The sequence below is a fragment of the Calliphora vicina genome, chromosome 5, assembly GCF_958450345.1.
Source record: "Calliphora vicina chromosome 5, idCalVici1.1, whole genome shotgun sequence".
Taxonomy (NCBI): Eukaryota; Metazoa; Arthropoda; class Insecta; order Diptera; family Calliphoridae; genus Calliphora; species Calliphora vicina.
In genome coordinates, this window is record NC_088784.1 from 20,951,884 (window position 1) to 20,977,498 (window position 25,615).

The following is a 25,615-nucleotide window of genomic DNA, read 5'->3' on the forward strand; positions in this document are numbered from 1 at the left end:
AGTATTGAACTAGAACAGAACTAGAACAGAACTAGAACAGAACTTGAACAGAACTAGAACAGAACTAGAACAGAACTAGAACAGAACTAGAACAGAACTAGAACAGAACTAGAACAGAACTAGAACAGAACTAGAACAGAACTAGAACAGAACTAGAACAGAACTAGAACAGAACTAGAACAGAACTAGAACAGAACTAGAACAGAACTAGAACAGAACTAGAACAGAACTAGAACAGAACTAGAACAGAACTAGAACAGAACTAGAACAGAACTAGAACAGAACTAGAACAGAACTAGAACAGAACTAGAACAGAACTAGAACAGAACTAGAACAGAACTAGAACAGAACTAGAACAGAACTAGAACAGAACTAGAACAGAACTAGAACAGAACTAGAACAGAACTAGAACAGAACTAGAACAGAACTAGAACAGAACTAGAACAGAACTAGAACAGAACTAGAACAGAACTAGAACAGAACTAGAACAGAACTAGAACAGAACTAGAACAGAACTAGAACAGAACTAGAACAGAACTAGAACAGAACTAGAACAGAACTAGAACAGAACTAGAACAGAACTAGAACAGAACTAGAACAGAACTAGAACAGAACTAGAACAGAACTAGAACAGAACTAGAACAGAACTAGAACAGAACTAGAACAGAACTAGAACAGAACTAGAACAGAACTAGAACAGAACTAGAACAGAACTAGAACAGAACTAGAACTAGAACAGAACTAGAACAGAACTAGAACAGAACTAGAACAGAACTAGAACAGAACTAGAACAGAACTAGAACAGAACTAGAACAGAACTAGAACAGAACTAGAACAGAACTAGAACAGAACTAGAACAGAACTAGAACAGAACTAGAACAGAACTAGAACAGAACTAGAACAGAACTAGAACAGAACTAGAACAGAACTAGAACAGAACTAGAACAGAACTAGAACAGAACTAGAACAGAACTAGAACAGAACTAGAACAGAACTAGAACAGAACTAGAACAGAACTAGAACAGAACTAGAACAGAACTAGAACAGAACTAGAACAGAACTAGAACAGAACTAGAACAGAACTAGAACAGAACTAGAACAGAACTAGAACAGAACTAGAACCTGAACTGGAATCTGAACTAGAACCTGAGCTAGAACTGCAATTGAACTAGAACTGAATTACAACCTTTGTATTTCTTAAGATTCCAACAAACTAAGTTATTCCCCCTAATATTAGTTTATTCTACTACGACTTTTATTTAAAATATGAAACTTATTGGTACTTTCCCTTTCCCCCTGTTATATAAATGTAATTCTATTAACTGCATTAATTAGGTCCAAAAATCTCTACTCATATCTAATACTGTTTTATTGCATTGCATTTTATAATGGTTTTTTGTTTTATTATAATATTTAATATAACTATAAAAATAATTAACATTTTTCTTAGTATTGCTATAGGTAATTTGTTATTTAATCTTTATTTTGAGCTCTCACTTGCAAAAAAAAAAAACTTCTTTTAAAAATAAAATAAATATATTTTGGTGGTAATTGAACTAAATATAGCTTCATTTGTTAATGTTGGACGGTAAACAACATTCTTTTAGAAAATCCGGTATTAAAAAGAAAAGAATATGAATATGTTAAGATTAAAGAGGGAATTTCTAGGTTTAAATTGTGCAAAGTAATGTCACAATTATTTAAATCCTACTTATGTTTAAAAATTGGAAAGGTTTTGGATTTACCACATAACTTTGATGAATGAATCAATTTAAAGTTATTACAAATTAAACTAATTGGAAAACGAGTAACTGTGCATGGTGTGGCAGCTATGTGGAAAAAAGAGGCGGATATTATAACTAGTTCTAGTTCAGTTCTAGTTCAGTTCTAGTTCAGTTCTAGTTCAGTTCTAGTTCAGTTCTAGTTCAGTTCTAGTTCAGTTCTAGTTCAGTTCTAGTTCTAGTTCAGTTCTAGTTCAGTTCTAGTTCAGTTCTAGTTCAGTTCTAGTTCAGTTCTAGTTCAGTTCTAGTTCAGTTCTAGTTCAGTTCTAGTTCAGTTCTAGTTCAGTTCTAGTTCAGTTCTAGTTCAGTTCTAGTTCAGTTCTAGTTCAGTTCTAGTTCAGTTCTAGTTCAGTTCTAGTTCAGTTCTAGTTCAGTTCTAGTTCAGTTCTAGTTCAGTTCTAGTTCAGTTCTAGTTCAGTTCTAGTTCAGTTCTAGTTCAGTTCTAGTTCAGTTCTAGTTCAGTTCTAGTTCAGTTCTAGTTCAGTTCTAGTTCAGTTCTAGTTCAGTTCTAGTTCAGTTCTAGTTATTTTATTTATTTTGGCGTCATGAATTCCATTCTTCTGGAGACGATGCTAGATTTGCCATCCCTTTATATCTATGTGTAATGTATTTCAGCTAAGTCTGCTCTAAAACTCAAGGAGTCAGGTGGACTGAAGCAACATATTGGTCACTATCCTATATTCTTGAGGCGACGAACGCAGTACGAAGTACATACATAGAATTTTGATAGAACCTTTAGGATTAGGAAAGTCTAAGACGGAAACTGGTTGGAGAATTTTCTCTGATGAACTTGGCTACTTGTTCTCTCACAGACTGTCTGAAACCAGCACCATATTCCAGGCAAAGGATTGTACAACAAACAGGTGATTTGAAAATGTTAGGAGACATTTATACAAAATACCCCAGAACTTTTAATTTCCAACTGGTATTTGTTATATAAAAGTATACACTTTTATTATTATTAAGAAAAATTAAAAAAATAAAATAATATATATTTTAGTAAAATACTTAATTGTGTTTAAAAATTCCTTTAACTATCCTTTCAACTCACGTTCTATAGCATTTCTTTCTACTCCTTCTTCACATTTTTCAACTTCATAAATACCAGTTAATTATAAATATTCTTTATTCTCCTTCACATTCATTCAAGTTAAGCTTAGTTGAACATAAATTTTCTAGCAAAATATTAGTTAAAACATAAAAATAAAGACCTTTTTACACTTGAATACCTTCAGCGGAATTTATTACCACTTTCGTAGTGAAAAAAAGAAAATGTTAAGCATTTCTTTGCTCATAAGTATGCAACACGTAAAAGTAGCATAATAAATGTCGGTAATTTACGTTAATAATTTTGACATTTCTATTGTCATATTTTTTCAGCTGTTCTTTATTTTCTTCTTTTTGGTGGTTTCGTTTTTCTGTTTTTTTTTTTGTTTCATTTGTATCTTATTTGGTTAGTTGTAGCTCATTTCCACTAGAGTACATTTTAATGTGGCACATGTAAACGACCCAAAACAGAACCACGACTCTAAGTAACCCACCAAACCGAAAAAACCACCAATAGAGGAGAAAAAGAGCATGAAACGATGGTGAACAAAAAAAAAAATAATGAAAGAAGCACATTTAAATAGCATAATTTTGCTACAAGTCTATTTGTTTTATTGTTTTTTTTTCCGAATTTTTTTTGTGGGTACTAAAAATAAGTACTTCTGAACAGTGGCAAACATTTGAAAGTGGTTAAAGTACTTCTTTATATTTTCATATTTGAAGGAACGTTTTTATATTTATAAACAAATTCTTTTAAAAATCAGACCATAAGGAGTAAATCAGTGGTTCGTATAAGGAGATTACATGTTCTCTCTATGCCAAACACTGAATTTTAATTACATAAAAGGTCCTACAATAGGTACTTTCGAACTTTGATAGTTGACAACGGCCATATGGTTGAAGCTACATCTATAGCGTTCAACAACAGCGACGTGTGATAGCTGAATGAGCTCTGGAGCAGTTCAAAACTGACCTTTATTTCAATCAAAAAATATTCTCCAAGATCTTCCAATACATTCCTAAAAGGTCACTGTCAAGGCCATCACCGATACGGTGAGCGCTATAGGTCAATGATTACCAACTCCTTTTGGCTTGAATTGGATGATATGACACCAACGACATGTGGCTTCAACAGAAATGAGCTACGCCACATTGGACATTTTAGGGCATGGTCATCTGACATGGAGGTGATGTGAACTGGCCACCGAGATCGTGCAATTTGACACCGTTAGACTTTTTCTTGTGAGGTTTCTTAAGGCGGCCCTCAATATGAATATAGACCAGGGAAAGGCAAAACATGGGCGCCGCGTTTTTCATTTACTCTTCTCTTACGTACGTGTGCACACGCATTGTAGAGAAATAAACAACTTTTAATCAGTCTAGCTTGAGAACTCAAACAGGCAGGTTGTGTATCATTTATATGATATGAGATTTTACGTTTTTAATTGGGGAAAAGCGACGAAAGTTTACTGGCAACACCGTTTCGTGGAGAGAGTGTATAACTAATACAATCGTAAAATGCAATAGTATAGGTTGCCTTTCCCTGATATAGACACCAATGACATGTGGTTTCAACAGCTCAATACACATTGGACATTCTGCATAACCGATTTGAGGGCATGGTTATCTCACGTTGAGGTGATGTGAACTGGCCATCAAGATCGTGCGATCGTGCCAACCACAGCGGCCTCAAAGTCACTATTTGGTATGGATTTTTTGATGGAGGAGTCATCGGTACATATTTCTTGGAGAGCGTCAACGGCGAGCACTATAAGTCGACGATGGTCTGAATTGGAAACCAACTACATGTGGTTTCATGAAAGAACTTTTATTATACCCTTTCTCTCTTGTATTTTGATCAGCCATTGATTGTGATTTTTGTGTCTTATTTGATCATTTCGGCCATGGTTGTGCCGATCATGTTCGCCACTGGTATAAATCTTCTTTTTTCCCTTATCCTTGAAGTTAAAACAACTTGAAACTTTAACTTAAACCCTGATAACTCAAACTTTTATGGAACCCTTATTATATTTTCATCACATGTTTCCAATACGTCGTTTTCCTGTAAGCCAAAAATTATAAATGTCTCACTTTAAATGACATCATTTAGCAAAAAGCGCAAAATGGTAAGAAACTCTGTATTACATTAAAAGTAAGCAAAATTATGTAAAAAAAATATGTATTACAAATATTTATATAAAAGGAAGTAGCAAAAAGTACTGAAATATATGTATAATTGTGTAAAAAAACCTTTTAAGGAGGGTAATTTTCTAAAGGGTGGTTAATTTTTTTTTTTGGGCACAAATATGTGGTTGGAAAGAAAATACTCTAAATGTATTTAACAGAGACACAAATAAATTTTGCACAAAAAAAAAACATGAAAAAAATAAATGAAACGAAAATTATGCACATTAAGTTAATGCCTTTCTATAACAATTGACAGCTGGTGTCAAAATTTGTTTGATTATGTTTTAGACGGGGAAGCAGAACGGGAGAGTGAAAACATTGAAATACTTTTCATGATCAATAAATATATATGCACGTTTCCCTAAGTACTTTAAAATGTTTAGTTATATTAGAGTACTTAAATAGCTTGTATTTTTATATGAATATAAAAACTAAAAATAATTAACTATTATTTTTACTTATGGGATTTGTTGGAAGGACCAGAAGTGATGCTGAACTTTAAGACGTCTTATTATAGAATTTCGCAGCTTTCTAAAAGAGAAGGTTTCAAATAGTTATTTTGTTATATTTAATATTGAAGCAGCTATATAGAGATTTCCACCAAGCGCCCAGCAAAAACATGGTAATGACTTGCAATTATTGACTATTCATACCAATTGCATTACATGGAAGTAGTTTAGTAATGGCTGCCATATAATCTGATACATAAGTACTTGTTTATGAGCTGATTTATGAAATTCAGAATTTTTCATAATAAAATGCATTTAAATTGTTATTGATTAATTTTTTATTTTTTTTAAAATTAATTATATCATCGGAAATTCTTAGCTTTATCTATATAAATAAAGATTAGAAATAATTAATTCTTAATTTCATTTGCGAAATCAAAATGAATTGTATCTCTCAATTATTTCTTTAATAAATTCATAAGCTTAATTCCTTTGTACTTCAAATATTTTGAATACATTCCTTTGAGAATTAGTTCCTATTTGAATCATTCAAATTCTCATTAATTCAAATCCATTACAAACAATCTTTAAAAATATATCAAAACAACTTAAGTCAATTTAATTTGTATTAGATTTTAATATACTAAAATTTAATCACTCAAAGGTTAAATGTATTCTGTTATGAAATTATTCCGTTATGAATAATTTCAAAGATGAATGAATTCTTTTTTAATAAAAACCTTTAAATGAAGCTAAATAATTACATTATGGCAATGGATTAATGAAATGAATGGCTGATTTTTTTAAGTCAGAATTAAGATTTTAGTGAATTAAGCTCTAATTGAAGTAAAATAAATCGAAGCTCTGTATATAAACCTATCATTAATTTCTAATCTACATTATTGTATCCCTTAGGGCATTTAAATTTGAGGAAATAACCAATTCACATCATTATTTAGCAATTTTTCGATGCTCCCAATGTCTAATGCTCCCAAATGCTGAAAATTTCGGCTAAACTATATAACGTTTAGAGGTTGTACAATAGCACCGAGTGCGGCGTTGGCATTAGCATTCCCATATTTTTCAATCACCCGAGTACAGCAGAGATCAGCCCACGTTGGGATGTTCCACGTTCAAAAAATGAGTCGTCTTCTCGCTGTTACCAAGACATTCCATTCAGCATGTTCACTATCCAGCAGCTGAATTATATTTCAGCAACTAGATTTTTGGTTTTTCAAGAGTAAATATCGTCTAAATTGCAATACTTGTTACGTTGTTGAAGACTTCTTCTATTTGATTTGAGAAAGCTGCCATCGTATATTGTTTGAATTTAAGTGATTTCTGCGTTTAATGGCTCATTAGGTAGACATCTCTAAAGCCGTGAAGTAGCCTCCAGTTTCTGCAATATTTATGAATCGACGAGTATTTCCAAGGTTTTGCAGCTGGAAATATGAAAGATATATTGGTCGGTATTTTGCTTTCTCCATACTCCTTTTGTCATTCTTGGGAATAAAAATAACTTATAACATTATCCAACGGAATGTATTTGAGGAAGGAGCAATATTTACACCTATATATTCCGTAGAGCTTTTTGCACTCTCCAGCATCCGCAGAGGAATACCACCAGTTCACGGTGATTTATATGGTGTTAAATTATCAAACTCCCATTAAATAGAGTAACTTCGGGTAATGTGGACTACCGTTTTGTTTCTTCTAAATTTTGGCCACAATATATATGGATATTAAAAAAGTTGTGAAGCAATATATTAGCTAATATATTCCCTAATTGTTTTTGCAGTTGAAAATTTTTTCCGTCAAAGGATAAAAAAATTATGTGAAAATATTGTAAGGAACCCAAAAACCAGCATTAAAAAAATTGGAGGGTAATATGGACCACTATATGAGGGTAATGTGGACTAGTATTTAATACATAAAATTCATGAACCAGCTAATCATGAATGATTAAAAAATTTAATTTCAATATATTTTTATTAATACAAACTAAAAAGTCGCGTTCTTGGCGTTATTGTCTGGTAATATGGACCAGTAGTACATAATCAAGTAATTTAAGTGGTCCACATTAAACGAACTTGGGTTACAGTGGTAAAAAAATATTTTTACCTAATAATCTAAATGTGCTTAAATTCTTACCAAATATATGCAAAACTACGTGTCCACTTTAACTATATAAAACAACCAAACATTAAATTCTACAAAGTAACTGTACCAAATTTTGTTTCTTACTTGAGCCGAAAAAAATGTTGAGCACGCGCATTAATTTCAATACAAGAATAAATAGCCAACATATCAATTACTCATGAAAGCAAATGTGCAATTGTCGTTTCAAACAAATTGTAAAATGTACGACAAATCAGTTTTATCATACCTTCAATAGTTTCTGAAAAAATACACTGGTCCACATTAGACGCATAGTCCACAATACCCGAAGTTACTCTACTATTAATTTCAAAAATTGACTCTCTGTGAAGGCACAATTAACGTTATTAAGTAGATGATCCAAAGATTTCGCTGAATATTCCGAACAGAAGTTATCAGTCCATTTGACATAGTTTGGATTGTAGAGCATCCTTTCCAGAACCTTGATGTGTTAATTAATTTTCGAGATTTAGGTGTTGCCCTCTTTATTTGTATGGGTTACATTTAAGGATCTACATGCTGTTTTATGGAATCTGAAGAGTTTAAATTCCACCATGTTCGATAACTCTTAGTCTTTGTTTGGCGATAGGAAATTTGAATGATCCTACTTAAAATACTCTAGATCGTATTAACCCAATAAGCACCAAATGCTTTAAACATCGAAAGTATTTGAAAAAATTAAATACTTTTCAAACCAAAAACATATGGCTTGAATTAATGTTTCCTTTTTGTAGGAGATAAAGTGTAATACAACTGTAATTCAATTGCTTGACTATAATTCATGGCTTGAATTACACTTTCAACTTGAATTCCAGTAAAAATGCTTATTAGAAAGGCTTTCTACTTAATTTTTGCTTCAGGAACCCATTTAACATAAACTTAAATGTTCCAATCTCAATAAGAGACTTAAGGTTTCTTTTTGAAGTCCGGGAAGGTTCTGAGCTGCCAAATGGGAAAAGTATTCAATGCCTCATTTTGATCAGTTCTCCCCATACATCTATCAATGGCCCGGTACCAAAATGATGTCCAATTACATCAATTCTGTGAAAATATTTCGTACGATAGATCACTGATAAAAATTTGACTGTCCTTGGCCAATATTATTAAGATATTTTAACCATATAATACTATCATTGATTGCTCCAACCCCATCTTATAATACCGACGAAAATATTTCTCAACTTCCCCCGGCTTTCATCATATAAAACCAGTATTGTTTTGTCAACAACTTTTGAGGATCTAACAAATTTATAATCATTTCTACTTTTCGACTACCTCGATTTTTTAAAAAATTTTGTTTCCACCAAAATGTTTTTTCACGAAATTTATTTGTATACCCTTTACCATGAGTGGCAAGGGTTTGTAATTTCTACATTTTTTATTTGCGACCCCACAAAGTAGATATATTGTGGATCGTTTTAGATAGCGAAGTCGATATAGCCATGTCTGTTTGTCCGTATGTATGTTGAAATCAACTTTCCGTAGCCCCCAAATAACTTGCATACATGATTCATACATCTATATATCCGCTATAGACCCTGCTGCTATTTAAAATCGGCCCACAAATGGCTGAGATTTATAGAAAAAACCAGGACAACCTCGATTTTTGATCTATATATGGATTACTATGGATATTTCAAAGACCTTGGCAACGGCGTCTATAAGGCCTTAGTATGTCGGACCTACACTTGGTAAAAAATCGGTAATTTTTTATCATCCAAAAAAATTTTTTTTTTTAATTTTTATTCCCTTCACCTTCGTGAGAAGGGTATATATAAGTTTGCCATTCCGTTTGTAATGTCCACAATATAATTTTCCGACTCTATAAAGTATATTTATTCTGGATCCTTATAGATAGCGGAGTCGATTAAGCCATATCTGTCTGTTGAAATCAATTTTCTGAAGACCACAGATATCTTCAGGATTCAATTCTTCAATAATTCTGTCAGACATGCTTTCGAGAAGTTTCCTATTTAAAATCGAGAAAATCGGGCCACAAAGACCTTTGCAATGACGTATATAAGATCATAGTAAGTTGGACCTACAATGGATCAAAATCACCCAAAAAAATTTTTAAAAACCAAAATTTTTTTTTAAATTTAAAAAAAATAAATTTAAATTTAAAAAAAAAATCAAAATAACAATTCGAAAATTTTTTTTTCCAAAAAATGAAAAAAAACAACTTTGGAAAAAAAAATTTTGTTTTACCTAAAAATATTTAAAATTTGTATTTTGAAGTATAATTTGGTGAAGAGTATATAACATTCGGCACAGGCGAATACAGCTCTCTTGCTTATTTCTAGATAGGTTTTTCTAAATACTTTGTCTCGTCATAAAGTTAATTGATGGAAGATTTAAATCTTGTTTAAGAATAGTTCACTGTTATTGGAAATGTACACTACAAACAATATGAATAATATTTATTTCTTTTCTCTTTGCTATTCCAAATAATTATTTTCATTGTTTTAACAAATCCGCATTTCCCAAACCACTACCGGTATCGTTTTAACCCAACTTCTATACAACTCTCTGAAGTCTTACTCAAGCCACCACCACTATTGTTCACTATTAGATGGAATAATTGTTTTCCTTTCAAATTTTAATTTCTTACTAATATTTCAATATTTGTTGATTGCTTATCTTTTGCTGCAGTTTATTATTGTTGGCAAATAAATGGAAGAACGAAACAATAAAAAAACGAAAGGAAATAAGAAATTGTTAAGAAAACTTTTTCATTATGAAAATTAATAAACAAAATGATAGAAATGTTAAACAATGGGAAGAACAGAATTGATTCATAGACAACAAGTTTATAAATATTTTCCATTTCCATAGAGAATCAGGCAAGAGAAGATATTTATAACGAAAGGAAAGGAAAGGGAAATAAAGTGAAGAGTTATTTATTTAAGTTGAGACAAAAAAACCAACACAATTCTAACAAGACTTTTACTTAACTAAACTCTCAAGACTATAACAAGCCAAAAAGAAAAACCAATAAATACTAAAATATCTTTAGAATGTTCTGCCATAAAGCCAAATCCATGAGAACGTCATCATCATCATTGCTGTCATTTGGCATTGGCAGAATTTGCAAACGACAGACAGACAGACAATCAAAATCACAACAATAGAATTGGAAAAATAATAATAGAACCAACGAAGCCTTACAAAAACTGTTTTTCAAATTTACAACAACGACTTATTGAATATTTTGTATCGAGATACTCATACTTCAGCTACACAGAATTGTATATTTGCCAGAGTATTTAATAATTTGGTTTTGAAATGTAAAAAAAGAATTTGAAAAATGGGTACAAATAAATGAAAAAAAAAAACAGTGTATTGTATACAAATTGCGTGGGAATAAATTACAACTGATTGCTTGAACAGGCACTTAAAGATACAAAACAATATCTAAAAGATACCAAATTGGAAATAGAGCAAAAACACACAACACAAAAAAAAAACGAGAAATAATTGTGATTCATTGTTAGATATTTTGATTAAACTTCATAGACAGCCCACAAAATTTTGATATTTTAATTAATAGATGTTTAATAAGGGGTTATCAAAATCAGTAAAACAATTAATCTTTCTATTTAAATGAAAACAATTAGCAAATATGTAATTAAATATTGGCAAATGAAAGAGAAATTGTTAGATTTTATTTTAAGTAGGATAAAGGATATTTATTTCTAGAAGAACAACTACTCCTAGTAGTCCACTATTTCATAAAATAACAAACATAACTTAAAGAAATATTTGATGTTACCTGACTTTTGTAAGGGCAAACAAAGTTCAGCATAGTGGGACCGAATCAATAAATTTATTAAATAAATTTGAAATTTCTAAGTGAATGGTCCGATTGACATAAAATTTCACATAACAATAGCAGAAAAATAGTCTAGTTTAAGTTTTGAAAACGGATTTCACACTCCTCCCAGAAGCGACGCCACACGATGGCTCATTTCTCAATTTCATCGGCCAAAAGTCTCACTTTTTGTTAACTCCGATGCCTTTAATGCCATTCTATAGTAAACACATTGAAACTAAGGTAACCAAAAAGTAAGATAAAAATATTGTCAATTGTGGGCGTGGCATGCTATTAAAATCAAATATTTTATGTCATTTTATAAAAAATGTGATTTTTGTAAATTTGATCAGAATTAAATTATCATTACTCGCAAACGATTATAGATAATTGATGATTTTTCTTTTGTTATGTTGGTAGGATAATAGTCTTTAAGAGCTGATATGATTTGTCATTGTACCGTTTATACCTGATGTGTTATTAATTTTTTTCTCAGGTACTATATTTTAGCCAAATTTGAATTTCAGTGGAGTAAAAGTGCTTAGGGTCAAAAGGGGTTAAACATATTTTACAACCAGGAGAAAGTCCAAAGTGTCCTCTTTAAGCCCATATATACTTGTTGACCTGTTTTGACCTGTTTGTTGAACACTTTTTTCATTTGAATGAAATTACTCCCAAATTTGTGTTCTATTTTTATTTTATTTGTTCATATGACTGGCGCAAAGTACAAGTCGCAATTTTGAAGATATTGCGATAAAATTTGGTCCATAAATTGTTTTCGGCCCGATGACGAAGTCTATTGAAAATTACTGAAATCGGTCCACTATTTCACCTAGCACCCATACAAATGTTCTCCTGAAATTATACTTTATCGGTAGTAAATGGTTAATTTATATAGGTATCTACACAAATTTTGCTGCAAATAAGTTTTATATAAACTGAATTAATGTCACCTAATTTTATGATGATAGGTCCATAATTAGTCATAGCTCCCATATAAGGCCCGCTTCCAAAAATCACTTTAACGAGCATAAATCTCTTAAAAATGTTGGTATAAACACAAAATTCAACACAAGTAATTTCCACATAGACATAAAACACACGACCTAATTTCATGGCGATAGATCCATAATTAATCATAGCTCCCATATAATGCCCTCTTCCGAAAATCATTCACGAAAATAAATTATAGTGTAGGGTATTATATGGTCGAGCTTGGCAGAACATACTTCTTTACTTGTTTTTATCCTTTTACAACTTTTTTATAAGTAAAACTGATGCAAAAAATAAAAAAATCCGCATTTTCATACTAAATGCTACAAAAAATTAAAAGTTCAACTTAACCTTAAATTGCTCAACAACTACTGAACCGATTTTAATAAAATTAAAACTGGAGAAAAATACAAGAAGTTATCTGTTCACCAAAAAAATTTCTAAAATATCTCTATCGGTTCAAAAGTTACATAGTTTTGGCCGATGAAAAACGAAAATGAGCCACTGTGCGCCGTGGGATAGCAAAGTAGGACACCTCAGACATGCAACATTTGTAGGGAAGAATCTAAATAATTTGGATATAAATCAGCCCAGGACCTTCGTTGTGTGGGACTCAAAGTAGGATAGCTTTGACATGATAAATTCAAAAACCCTTCCAATTTCAAAGACTCCAATATATTCTTGAAGCGCTCGATTGACCGTATTATGCATTTTTAATAACTCAAATTTCACTAAACTTTTCCCAGTAGTTAAACAATAAAATATATGAAAACAAGTAAGAAAGTATGGTCGGTCAACCCCGACCATATAATACCCTATACTAAGTAAAAGAGCAAAATTTTGTGTATATAAAACTTATTTGGAGCGGAATTTGTGGAGATACATATATAAATGAAACATTTATGACCGATAAAGTCTAATTTCGGGAGGACATTTGTATGGGGGCTAGGTGAAATAATGGCCCGATTTCAGCCAGTTTCAGCCGAAAAAATAATATGTACCAAATTTGATCGAAATATCTTCAAAATTGCGACCTGTACTCTGCGCACAAGGTTTACATGGACAGCCAGCCAGACGGACGGACGGGCATCGTTTAATCGATCGACTCAGAAAGTGATTCTAAGTCGATCGGTATACTTTAAGGTGGGTGTTAGACTAATATTTTTGGGCGTTACACACATCTGCACAAACGCATAATACCCTCCCCACTATGGTGGTGTAGGGTATAATTATATAATCGATCGAAACAAATAGTAGTCGAACGGGTCACATTCTGCACTATAAGCGGGTGAGGCAAAACTTCCCAATAATTTCTGGGTGTTTTTCGGCCAATGCTAGCATGAAACGAATGATTTTGTGGTCAGATTTCAGCAGCTACTAATAGATAGGACCCTTTTGCTCCCACCAAATACAGAGAATTACCTTAGCGCCATGGATATTTGGCTTTGTTGTCGATTCGGCTGGTTGGCCGGGCTTCACATACTATCTCTTACTCTTCGAAATATTGTAACGGATCCATTTTTCATTGGAAGTAACGATTCGGTGTAAAAATTATTTTCTTTTATAGCGTTCAATCAAATCATTTCGGACATGCAAAATCGTCTTTCAATGTCTCTCGGCTTCAATTCGTATAGTACAAAATTTTCTGTTTTTAGACGAATCCCGCTGCTAGCAAACATTTTGAAATTGCTGCCTGAGTAGCTCCCAATGATTTTGCAAGCAAGGAGTAATCTTCAAGCAGTAATGCCTCCAATTCTTGGTCTTCAAACTTTTTTGGCTGGCATTTTTTTTTATCAAATTAAAGAAGTAAAGCTAAGCTTCCCGCACATGACTTTTCGTTGGTACAAAATTCGACATTTTCAAAGCAAAAATAAATTTGTAGTTTTCACCATGATACAACAATATAAGGTACACCCAGTAGAAAATAAATTCTCAATTATACAATTCTTGTAACGTCAAACAAAAGAAAATATAAAAACATATGAAAAAAATTAAAATCAAAGTTTGACATTATAGGGCTAAATTTTGAAAACTCTCCCTATTGAAACCTTCTACAATTATTGTATCATGGTTTTCACTATAATGTTCAATAACGAAGTGAGAATAAACCCTTCACCAAATTTTTTTTTGCAGTTTTTTCATTTTTTGGAGAAAAAAAAATTTCGAATTGTTTTTTTAAAATTTTTTAAATATTTTTTTTTAAATTTAAATTTTTTTTTTTTAAATTTAAATTTTATTTTTTAAATTTAATTTCTGTTTTTTAAATTTCCCAAAAAAAAATTTTTTTATTTAAATTTTTGTTTTTGTGAAAAAAAAATTCGCGTTAAAAAATATTTTTTTCGATTTTGACCCATTGTAGGTCCAACTTACTATGGTCTTGCAAGAACTTTGAAATATCTATCATTGGATATCCATATTGTCTATATTAATGACTTAGTAATCCAGATAGAGCTCAAAAATAGGGGAAAAAAATCGCGATTTTCCTGGTTTTTTCCTTATATCTCAGCCATTTGTGGGCCGATTTTGTCGATTTTAAATAAAATAAAAAATTATTCTGAATACTTTGAAGGTCTGTTACAAAGAAGTTCTTACGAAAAGTACTATTGCAAAACAACATCGTTAAATTAAACAATAATTCAGAATACTTTTCAAGTTCTCTTTTAGAGACCCGCTACTAGAGTATTCCACTGGAATTCCCGGTCCAACTTACTATGGTTTTATATACGTCATTGCAAAGGTCTTTGAAATATCTATCATTGAATATCCATATTGTCTATATTAATGACTTAGTAATCCAGATATAGGTCAAAAATCGCTATTTGTGGACCGATTTTGCTGATTTTAAATAGCAAACTTCTCGAAAGCATGTCTGACAGAATTATTGAAGATTTGGATCCCGAAGATATTAGGGGTCTTCAGAAAATTGATTTCAACAGACTGACAGACGGACATGGCTTAAGCGACGCCGCTATCTATAAGTATCCAGAATATATATACTTTAAAGGGTCGGAAATGAAAAATTTAGAAGTTACAAACGGAATGACAAACTTATATATACCCTTCTCACGAAGGTGAAGGGTATAAAAAAAGGCTAAAATTGAGGTTGTCCTGGTTTTTTTCCTTATATCTCAGCCATTTGTGGACTGATTTTCTCGATTTTAAATGGCAAACGAGGCGGAAGTTGATTTCAATATACAGACTGGCAGACAGACGGACATGGCTATATCGACTTCGCTATCTAGAACGATTCAGAATATATATACATTGTGGGGTCGCAAATGAAAAATGTAGAAATTAAAAACGAAATGGCAAACTTATATATACCCGTGCCACTCATGGTGAAGGGTATAATGACAGATCTGGACTCTTCAAAACGACATATAATTTATTAAAAACGAAATACGTAAACGAGATTCGCCATCTATTGTAAATCCCACATGTTCAATTTTCAGTCTCTCATGTTTCAAGGTTGCAGAAAATACAAAATGTACCATTAGAACAAAGAAAAATTACAATGAAGTCTCCCCCTTGGATTCTTATCTTAATTTCATGTTTCTATGATCATTATTACAAAAAAATTCAAAAAGTACCATTACAAGAACAAAAATGTACCAATGGTCTCCCTTTTTGATACCTAAATATTATTAAATTTGATCCTCTATATCTAACTTCACTAAAAAACATACTAGCTAACTTTTATGTCGCTAAGTTAAATAATTTAAAATATTTAAAAAGGTACCATTTGAAGAAAAGTACCAATTTTCCCTTTTTGAAAACCGTCAAGTTTGAAATTTCAAAATACACCATTTTGCTATAATTGTTTGTGAGACACATGTCTCAAATGATTAAAATCTATGATCAAGTGTTTAAGAAAATATTTATGCTTTTAAAAAGTACCAAACTGTTTACCCGGATTTGGCCCAATTCACACCTTGGCACTCAAGTTCCAAATAAAACTCTGTTAGTTAATTTTTGTATAATACCAGAAGAAATATGAAGCATTTTATTAAAATTTGCTTAATAATTTTGAATATTTTCTTAGTTTTACTCCCCCTTTGTGGTACTTTTTTTGGCCCCATTGAAGTGACAAAATTGTATTCAAATAAATTGCAGTATCGAGATGGTGGCTCATAACAAAATATTCATATGTCTATGTCAATTTATAGAAAAATATATTTTATGAAAAAAGTACCAAAAATAAATTAAATTTTTATCCCTTAAATTTTCGAATTTCCAAAAAGTACCAAATTCATATTTGGTATTATTTGATAACTAATGAATACGATCTAAATTTATTTCTATATTTATTGCATTAAATGATACTACATATGGTGCCAAAAAAAGTACCAAAATGCAGTTTTTACCCTTAAAAGGTTCGAATATCGAAAAAGTACCAAACACCTGTCAGCTTTTTTATTAATTGGAGTATGCAGTTTTAAGTTTTTTTGTATCTGTATTAGTTTTGAAAATATAAAGTTAACGAATTTACCCGTTTTTACCCCATAAATATTAGAATTACCAAAAGTCCCTTTTTAGTGGATCTTTTTGGGGAGGTAGGACCCTACAGTTAAAATTATATGCTTCTAGCTTTAGGTTATTGGCCTGTATGATGACGAATCTGTCATTCAGTCAGTCAGTCCTTCCGTTAAGTTACCTTTCAATTTTATTTTTTTTTTTAATTCAATTTGTCACCATCATTATTAATCATAGAAAATCTTCAACTACAAATTTTCTCCAAGCTAAAGTGCTCTTCCTTATTTGGCCATAAAATTTATGGCATAAACAAACACTTGAATTGTTTATAAAACCAAAGAAACTTTTACTTCCAAAATATTTGAAAACAAAAAAACAATTAAAATTAAATTATTAAACAAAACAACTTGTTGAAACGGCAGCAGTCGTTAATTAAAACAGCAGCCATTAACATTTCATTTAAAACAAGAAATCTACAACAACAAAAAAAAATAAAACAAAATAAACAAAATGTTAATAAAGTCAATAAAATATTTAATATCAATATCAATTTTAATATTCAACGAAAGCCCTGTCAGTTGTGTTGAAATAAACCCTGCTATTGGCCTCACAACAGCTTCAGCCACATTATCCTCAACTCCTGCAGTTTTAGTAGTGGGAAATATTAATCAAATTCCTGCTAGAGATACAATATTGTCAACAGGTCCAGCTACAGCAGCAACAGCATCAGCAGCTACAACAAGTGGCCAATATTATTTGTTTGACAATGATGACAATACGATTGTGAGGTCTACGCCGTTAATCATTCAACCCTATAATATATTCGATTCAATTGTCCTGTGTCCTTTTGGCTATATCCTGGCGCACAATCATTGTCACAAACAAGTTAAAAGTGTTAAATACTTTAGGAATGTGTGAAAATTGTTTAATAAAAAAATATTCAATATTAAATTGTTTTTAGTTGCAACTAAAAAATGTGAGTTTTATTAAGTCGAATTGAAGTAAATTCAGGTTTTAAGCAGAACAAATTTCAAAGTATAAATCAATTGAAAATAATATTAATATTATTTATTAAAAAGAGCAACATACTCAGTAAAATCGTGATAATTCTTGTAATTACCAAATAACATAAATTTCAATGACTACTACATACCATCTACATTACTTGGAAGTAATTAAATAATGGCATTTTTATTAGCTATTAGACAACTGCTTATATACCAGTTATTTTTACATTCTTACGGTTATTCGTTACTGATAGTTTTGGTGATAAAGTGTTGTACAAAAAAAATTTTATATTGACTACACTCTAGATTACTTATAGACACTAAAGTGACAATTGACTTTAGGCTAGATTACCTGGAATGCTTAATGTAACTATTTGACTTATATTTGCATTACAAAGAGAATACATGTTACATGACCTAAAAATATATAAATTGAGCTGAGCCAAATAATTAGACTTTAGTGAAAATTACTGTCTAAAAGGGATTGACATCTTGTAATTCTGAATTATTCTACATTGGGACAGAATCAAAATATTTTGGAAATAAAGTGGAGGGGGTTTATTAAAACAAATTACAAAGGGACACTAAGTGACAATTAACTCTCCAATAAATTACTAATTTATTTCTGCACTACAGCACAAACAAGTTTAAAGTATCCAATTGATTCATATTTGCTTTGTAAACAGCGCTTACGAGTCAAATGTCCCAACAATATATAAATTGAAGTCAGCCAAGTAATAAGACATTAATGAAAATAATTCTCTAAAAGGGAAACATTGACTACTTGCAAGACTCCTGGATAAAAACCAAATTACGCTATTCACAAATCTGAATTCTTCTCCCACTACACTGTGGTAAGAATCAAAATATTCCGGTATTTAAGAACAAATTTCGATATAAAATCGATTAAATTTGGAATGACCCGGTAAGAACCTCCATTTAAAAATTGGACAATGTGTTGGAATATTCTCAGTAATAATATCTTAAAGAAAATAATAAACATATTGTATATTTCCAAACAGTTCTTTTCAGGGTCAAAGATTTGTATATGGGTTTTTAACTAAAAATCAATCAAATTCAAAATTTCTGTAATATTCAACTTTAAAGAGCCATATTTTTGGACTCTTGCAAATTATTGATTTGAGAATATGATCAAAGGAGATTTTTCTTAACAAAAAAATAAATTTTAGTAGCAACAGCAAATCCTACATCTTCCAAAAAAAATATCCCAATATTCGTACTTTTTCGATAGATAGCGGAGTCGATTAAGCCATGTCCGTCTGTCTGTCTGACCGTCTGTCTGTCGAAATCAACTTTCCGAAGCACTCAAATAACTTACATACACGATCATACATCAATATCTCCGTAATTCTTCCGGCTCGGTTGCTATTTAAAATCGAGAAAATCGGTCCACAAATGGCTGAGATATATGGAAAAACCAAGACAACCTCGATTTTTGACCTATTTTTTTACCTATATCTGGATTACTGACCCGAATTTTTTTTTTACCAAACGTTTTTTTTTCGCTAATTATTAAAAAAAATGAAAAAACAAAAAAAAATTTAAAAAACTATTCGAAAAAATTTAGTTTATCTAAAAATATTTAAAAATTTTATTTTGAAGTATAATTTGGTGAAGGGTATATAAGATTCGACACAGCCGAATATTGCTCTCTTACTTGTTTTTATTTTAATTTTTAAATTTTTTAATGAAAAAAAAAATTATGACAAACAAATTTTTTGTTGAAAAAAAAATTCGGATTAAGAAATATTTTTCCCGATTTTGACCCATTGTAGGTTCAACATACTATGGTCTTATATACGTCTTTGCAAAGGTCTTTGAAATATCTATCATTAGATATCCATATTAAGATATAGATCAAAAATGGGCCAAAAATCAAGGCTGTCCTGGGTTTTCCTTATATCTCAGTAATTTGTGGGCGGATTTCTATAGCGGATCTATAGCGGGCATATTGATGAATGAATCATGTATGTATGTAATTTATTTGGGGGCTACGGCAAGTTGATTTTAACATACAGACTGACATGGCTATCTATAACGATCCAGAAATTGAGAAAATGGTGGTTAGTTTAAATACAAAATTCTAATAACAAAAAAAAAAACAGATTAAATTCAGATGTTTATATCGATTTAAAAATGTCTCATTAGTCATTATATATTATACATTTTTAAAATCATCTTTGAGAAATGTCCATTTCGATATCCCTTTTTCAAAATCATTAAAAAAAAATTTTGAATTTGATTACTTTTCACGACTGGGCGATTTGAGATATTGCCAGAAAACTTTTTACGTGTTATTTCGGAATATATTAGAAATACGATGTTTTTAGAAAAATATTTGGACATCTATTAAACCTAAATAAATATAAGTTATTGTTAAATATACTCTTGTGGTAGCTGAAGGATATTTTTTGGTAGTATTTAAATTTAGATGTCGCACGGGCATTCGATTCATTCTGTTTATGAAAATTATTAATTTTAAGCATATTCAATCGATTAGCCGTTAATCGCTTAACCGATTAATTTTGGTCGGTTAACTGTTCGAATAATTTAAAATTGATGATTTCCAAATAACAAATAAACCGATTAATTTGGGTCGATTAACAGAAATTTATTTTTTTTTTTCACTTTATATAGAAATATAATTTTAAACACACAAATTTTATTTCTGAACTCGTGAACATTCCCTTCTAGCAATAGTTTTTTAAAGTATAGTACGAAAACTGAAACTAAGGAATTTGGAAATGACCTTTTTTCTAGAATGCTCTATGATGAATTTTGTCCTAATGAGTAGGACGACGATATGATAATAGATGAAACTGAAGACATTACTTAAGGAGGCTATTAAATTGGATGATCGGCCCGGTTATTGATAACCGGTTAAAACCGGTTTTATAGTTTAAAATAGAAAATATATATATTTATATTTTTTTTTAAACCTAACGTAGTTTTTGACATTTGAAATTAAGTAAAAGTCATAAAATATCAAAAATATTTACCACTCACTTTTTGAAAAATTAGAATTAAATGCTTATTTTTAGTTATTAGAATAAATTCTTTATCATAATTATATGATCTCTTTTTTCTTTTGTTATGTTTTTCCATGAACTGTTTTTGTTTTAATAAATAACACTTATTATACCCTACACCACCATAGTGTGGAGGGTATAATGCGTTTGTGCAGATGTTGGTAACGCCCAAAAATATTAGTCTAACACCCACCTTAAAGTATACCGATCGACTTAGAATCACTTTCTGAGTCGATTAAACGATGTCCGTCCGTCCGTCTGGTCGGCTGGCTGGCTGTCCATGTAAACCTTGTGCGCAGAGTACAGGTCGCAATTTTGAAGATATTTCGATGAAATTTGGTACATATTATTTTTTCGGCTCAAGGACCAAGCCTATTGAAAGTGGCTTAAATCGGTCCATTATTTCACCTTGCCCCCATACAAATGTCCTCCCGAAATTGGACTTTATCGGTCATAAATGTTTAATTTATATATGTATCTAATTTAATTTATCTATGTATCCAAAATTTTGTTACAATCGGTCCATAATTAGTCATAGCTCCCATATAGACCCGCTTCCGAAAATCACTTTAACGTGCATAAATCGCTTAAAAATGTTGGTATACACACAAAATTCAACATAGTTAACTTTAATATAGACATAAATCACACGACCTAATTTCATGGTGATCGGTGCATAATTGGTCATAGCCCCCATATAAGGCCCACTTCCGAAAATCACTCAAAAATATAAATTATTGAAATTTTAAAAGAAAAATGTTTTTGCTATTTTACTTAGTGTTGGGTATTATATGGTCGGGCTTGACCAATCATACTTTCTTACTTGTTTCATTTATTTCTATGCGTTTTAATATTTTGCCAAAAAAAACCGGTTAACCGGTTATTATTAAAAAACCGAAACCGAACCCGCTTTATATTAAATTGCAATTTTTCGAAGAAACCGAAAACCGGTTTCTAAAAAATGTCGAAGAATCGACTATTAAAGTATTCTAAAAAAAATCCAAAAAGGAATCCAATGATATGCTTAGAAAAAATAAAAAAAGAACTGAGAAATTGGTATTCTTTATCATGCCTTACTTTCGATCTCTCCAAGATCTATCATCAGTAAGAGAGTTTTTTTAAATCAAGCTTTATTAAAATTAAAAAAAAATCGTTTAAAAGGAAAACATTTTTAATATATTCTTTTTCAAACAATTATTTCAGAAGATCTCCCTAAAATCCAAAAAAAACTCAAAAACTGTTTTTGTTCTTTTTATTAACAAAATGCTTATAATTCGTGTTTTTTTCAATTTAAAATTAAGGTATAAATTATTCGGTTAAATCCGATTAAATCTAAACCCCGATTAATTATTTGCTCGATTAACCGATTAAACCACAATCCCGATTATTTGAATTTCCACAATTTTCATTTGGCGAAGTCAATAGAGCGATGTCTGTTTAAATTAACATTCCAAAAATTCCAAATAACTAATAATAAGCGGTCCATTATTGCAGAGAATAAAAGGGAAAAAGTGTAAAACCCCTTTTCACATTTTTTTGGTGAGAAAATTAATTAGTTTTTTTTCTATATTGTCATAAGTTTTACATTCCCGTGATTCCCAAAAAAAAAATCCCGAAATCGGGTATTGAAAATATGGTAAAATTCCATGTAAATTTGTACAGGGAATTACCGGTATAAAAACATTATTTTGCACCAAGGTGCACTGGTTTGAGTTTCCAATGGAAAATATTATTTACAAAATTATTTAATTAAATAAACATCTACACATTTAAACTTAGATATTTCTATATGTATTTAGAATAAATATTTATTTATTTATGTTTGTTTGATTAAACATTTCAAAAATACATAGGTTTAATGAGCACAACATTTATTACACACACGCTATTTTCAATGAATCATAAACAAAAACCCACCACAAAACTATTTATAGAATTCTTTAGCTAAACAATATTTTGAAAATTCATAAATAATTCTCATCATTCTCACCACTTTTGTTTATATTACGCATTAGTCTCTCACATGACAAGAGCCCGGGTAGCTCAGTCGGTAGAGCATTGGACTTTTAATCCAAGGGTCCAGGGTTCAAGTCCCTGCTCGGGCGAGTTTAATTTTTTTTTATTATAAATTTTCTTTTTATTTAATTTGAGTATTTTATTAGATTTTTATATTTTTTTCCTCAAAAACGTTTATTTTGTTGAGTGTGTGCTGGTTTGCTGCTGTCTATTTTATAATCCTCATAAAAACAAACATGTATGAATGAAATGAATGACTTTTGTTGATGACTTAAGCATGATTTTTACTTAAATGTCACAAGAAATCATTATGACAAATGATGTTTCTTAAAAGTTTTGAAGGAAGAACAAAAAAAAATAATAATAATATTGTTTTACTGGGAGATAGAGACAGAGCTGGCGACATTTAAGTGTCATTTGTTTGGTGACGTTTGTGGTGTGTTTAAAAAACATACATATATGAGGGGATCACCTGGCATTTTGTGGGGGAAAATGTGAACAAATATAGTGTTTAGGAGGTTATATTATTTATTTTATAGAAAGACGGATTTGAGCTTTAATTTAGGGGGATCTCAATACCCATTTACATCATCCTAAGCAATGAAGCACTTTATTACCTTGATGGCTTTGTTAATCGTCAAAATTGCCAGATTTGGCGTCCAGAGAATCCACAAGTGAATGTCGTTACCCTCTACTGTTATTAGGTGATCGATATGGTGCCATAATAATGGAGTTTTTTCTGTCTAAATTGGATGATATTGATGAGGACGCCATCTGGTGCCACATGTCATACAACCCATGAAACAATTCAATTACTGCATGTGACATTTTCTGATCGTGTACTCTCTCGTTTTGGTGATCACAGTTGGGACCCTAGATCGTGTAATTTAGGGCAATTGGATATGGTGCCATAATAATGTAGTTTTTTCTGTCTAAATTGGATGATATTGATGAGGACGCCATCTGGTATCAACAAGACGATGCCACATGTCATACAACCCATGAAATAATTCAATTACTGCATGTGCCATTTTCTGATCGTGTACTTTCTCGTTTTGGTGATCACAATTGGGGCCCTAGATCGTGTAATTTAGGGCAAGTGGATTTATATGTATTTATAGAATTATTTGAAGTTAAATGTCTATGCCAAAACAATTTGCTATATTTTAGAGATTATAGTTCCTCGTTTTGGGAAATTCTTCCACATTCATGTGGCCTCTCTCTAACTTAGTCACCGAATCAGGAATGGAAAAGTTAATACAATCGTATTCTTTTTAGTACTATTTCATAATGAAAAGTACCATGGTACTTTTTTTCTATTTATTTCAGTATTTATGACTTAAAAATGCTGGATTTTTTTAAATTTGTGGCTTTTATTTTGAAACATTTGTACAATATAAATTTATTTAAAGTATGACATTGATAGCTATGGCCTTTTCCCATCTTTCTGGCAACATATGGATTCCGCGCAACTGTTCATCTTTTGAGGCCAAGTTCCAAAAGTGAAGCGTATCCCAGATAGAGCGTTCTGTATCGATCAAAACAAATAGTAGTAGGACAGGGCAAGGTCTGCACTATAAATCGGGAGAGGCAAAACTTGCCAACTACTTATTTCTAAATAGTGTTACGTTTTAACCTTTTCAAAACGTTTGGTTTATTTCCTTTAAATAAACCGGATACTTTTGATTGCAAATAAAAGCCGTTTAGTAGTTTGAAAATTGTAACAACTCTTTATTTATTTAAAAATGTACAACAACAGAATTAAATAGTCACTCTATGTTTTTTTTATACACGTTTATAAATTCTCAGAAATACAGACACTTTATAATGTACACGAATTCACTTGAAAAACACAGCACACTTTAAGGCACTCAGTTGATGTTTATTCGAATAGAATATCTGAAAAACTCACTAACGACTGCAACCTCTGCCACTATTTATAACACTGCCATCTGCACTCTAGATTTCTCTTTAACTGTCTAGAGGTTTCTAATACATACGCCCTCTGTGGTGTACTTTCTACAATGTTCTTTAACGGAATATTCGAATTCGAATATACGGTCGCAGCAAACAGCGTTGCCAATTTACGATCAATGGTCAACTGAAGGCTTTTATTCAATGTTAAAAATGCCCACAGATATGTTATAGTTTGCTATTACAGCACTGTTATTTGAAAGCATTAGGCTACTTTTAAATCAGCCGTTAAAATCGGTATATTTGAATTCAAATACAATTTCGTACCAATAGTTTTTAACAGGTATTGCAACATGTTAAGTCGTGCATACACTAGCAAGTCACTTGCGGAAGAACTTCTGCAAGTATTTGCTGAAGTGTTAACAATCAAACCGAAACTTGCGGAAGTCTGCTTCCAGAATTAGTTTTTTCACTATTCCAAACGAATTAACTTTTGTTCATTTTTATAAATTTGTAAAAGAACTCAAAAAAAAACACAAAACTAAATTGAAAACAGAAGATAATAACACAAACAATTTACCCGACTTATACACGTCTTCCTCTGCAAGTCTTCAAAACACTTGCAGTTCACAGAAAGTCTTTAAAGTTACTTCCAGCAAGAAACAAATACGTTTTTCCACATAATTGCTGTAAGTAACTTCTGCAAGCCGTGACTTCTAGAAGTAATACG

The 25,615-nt window shown here is 31.0% G+C and overlaps 1 protein-coding gene and 1 non-coding gene across 2 annotated transcripts in view; both read left to right on the plus strand.

Annotated features, from left to right (window-relative positions):
- GstS1 (Glutathione S transferase S1) overlaps window positions 1-25,615 on the plus strand; it is a 491,998-nt gene that overhangs the window by 236,316 nt on the left and 230,067 nt on the right. The window lies entirely within an intron of this gene.
- TRNAK-UUU (transfer RNA lysine (anticodon UUU)) lies at window positions 22,988-23,060 on the plus strand. Its single transcript has one exon. It is a non-coding gene; the product is annotated as a tRNA-Lys (tRNA).